Source organism: Fukomys damarensis, unplaced genomic scaffold (genome assembly GCF_012274545.1).
Source record: "Fukomys damarensis isolate Sample0158 unplaced genomic scaffold, DMR_v1.0_HiC HiC_scaffold_27, whole genome shotgun sequence".
In the NCBI taxonomy this organism is placed as follows: domain Eukaryota; kingdom Metazoa; phylum Chordata; class Mammalia; order Rodentia; family Bathyergidae; genus Fukomys; species Fukomys damarensis.
In genome coordinates, this window is record NW_022900939.1 from 25,750,105 (window position 1) to 25,752,613 (window position 2,509).

Sequence of the window (2,509 nt, forward strand, 5' to 3'; positions counted from 1 at the left end):
TGAAGGAATTGTTTCCCTAATGTCTCGCTCAGAGAGTCTGTTATTTGTGTACAAGAAGGCTATTGATTTTTGAGTGTTGACTTTGTGTTCCACTACTCTACTGAATCTGTCAATCAAGTCTAGCAGTCTTTTGGCAGAGTTTTTTGGATCTTGCATGTAGAGTATCATATCATCAGCAAATAGCAACAGTTTAACTTCTTCCTTTCCTATCTTTATTCCTTTTCTTTCTCTTGTCTAATTGCTGTAGCTAATGTTTCTAGAACTACAATGAACAGGAGTGGTGACAGTGGAATTCTTGTCTTGTTTCTGATTTTAGTGTGAAGGTTTTTAGTTTTTTGCTATTTAGAATGATATTGGCTGTTGGTTTTTCATAGATAGCGTCTATCAGGTTGTGATAAAGAACATCTATTCCAATTTTCTGTAGGATTTTTATCATGAATGTGTGTTGAATTAAAATATTTTAAAATAATTCAGTTTATAGAAATTTTTCCTAGTTATATTTCATATCAGTAAATGAATTAAGTCATAAGACAATCAGAAAATTTACATATACTTAATTTTCAAATAGGGTAATATTTCTTTCATGTTTCACTTTTATTTCACTTTAGATAAAAATGGGGCTGGGGATTTAGCTCAGTGGTTCCGCTGCCTGCCTTGCATGCAGAAGGACCTAAGTTTGATTCTGTTACCAAAAATAAATAAATAAATAAATAAATGTGCAAATATTTAACAAATTAAAGTCAAGAATTCCAGATCAGCTTAAGAATTCCTGGTTTTAGTCTAACAAATATTTAATGTAAAAAACCCTTCTTAAAATGGATGGGAAGGAGCAATTACTGATAAATACCAACAGGAATTCGACATGATTGGAAAAAAGAACTGCATAGTATCCTGTTAAGCAGGTAATCCTTTCAGGGTTGGTCAGTGAGGATGGAAGACAAAAGCTAAAAGCCAACTATAACTAAAAAGTCATTTCTACTTTTTGTGCTGATTATAAAGTTCTCAAATAAAAAACATAGTTTTAGTAACTTCCTTTGCCATTATTATCCTTTGCGTCTTCTTTATAATCTGACTTGCTTATGTTCAACAAACAGCTCAACTATAAGACTCTATCAGCTACAAGAAGATACTAAGATCACCATGTAAAGTCTTACTAAGTTGGACAACATTTAGCCAAGAATAGTATTACTGAAGCACATGGCCACCAATAAATGACACTCTGATAACATGATTTTTGTTTTAAGATTTGTGTTTTCCACACACACAGGCTGAAACTAATAATTCCAATCCATAATCTGTATGCCTTATGATATTAAATCTAAAATTAGTGCAGAGCAAGTCAACTTAAATGTAGTGCTTCAGTACCTCTAGATGCTACGTTGTCTGATTTAAAACCCTGGTTTATTAATCATTTAATTAAAATTCAGGCATGATTTGCTCAGACAAATTACATGTGCCGAGGCTATCTTGTCTGTTTCTTAAACTTACATACTGAAGATCACAGCAATGTTATAGGAAAGACATCTATAAAATTAGAAAAAAAAAAGAATTTTACAGCTTGATTTTTTTTTAAAGTTACCAACTGCCTGCAGAAACAAACCAACACAATGAGGTGGGGGGAGAGGGAGAGGGAGCAAGGGAGAGAGAATGAATGAGGCTGAATATGGAGGCCATAGCTCTGGTGACAATTAGAACCAAACTTCAGATCTGCAGTTGATCCAGACCTAACCGTTTGCTCATGACTCATGTTCTCATTCATTTGCAAAGCTTTATGGCTCCAGCATACTCTTCACTCATGGCACACACACCAGACACCAGTACCTCTTCACCTGCATTGTATTTTCCTGCTATTCCTTCTTTGCCTACTTCACCTTTTGGCACTTTAAGATCCTCACGGACTTCACTGGTTTCTCTCAGCCAGGAAAAGTAACCATCCGGAATGTATATCTATTGATCATCATTTCTTTTAATATTCAGAACATCCATGTTGTGAGTAAAAGGGCCACTATCTTCATATTTTTTTTCTTGTGAAAATATCAGTTCCAACGAGGTGTACTTCAGCACACCCTTGTTTTCCAGTTTTGGAAGTTGACATCTTCAACTATTTTGCATGGTTGTCCTTTGAGCACCCTGGAGCCATTCTTTTGTGCAAGGCTCAGAACTGCACAGGGTAAGTCCTGGAAGCCCCAGCATCTCCAGCAGTGAAATTGATTTCACCCACTGTGGTGGGCTGGGGAGATGGCAGTTTTCCCAGGGGGACCTTCATCAGGCACAGAGTGCCTCTCACCTGTGTACCCAGCAGCAGCCCCAGCAGCTCCCCAGCTTTCAACTCTTAATACTTTTGGTCCTGATCGAATAAACTTGATGTGGGAGCTTTGAGCAACTAACCATGAAATACAACTTTAAAACAGAAACTAGAAATGAACTAAATCGGGTGTGTGTGTGTGTGTGTGTGTATGTGGGTGGGGGGGTGGGTGGGGGGTGAGAACTGTACTTAATAATTGTATAC

At 36.8% G+C, this 2,509-nt stretch overlaps 1 pseudogene; it reads right to left on the reverse strand.

Moving 5' to 3' along the window:
• Positions 1-1,755: 1,755 nt before the first annotated feature.
• Positions 1,756-2,266, reverse strand: LOC104870515 (annotated as a pseudogene).
• Positions 2,267-2,509: the final 243 nt, after the last annotated feature.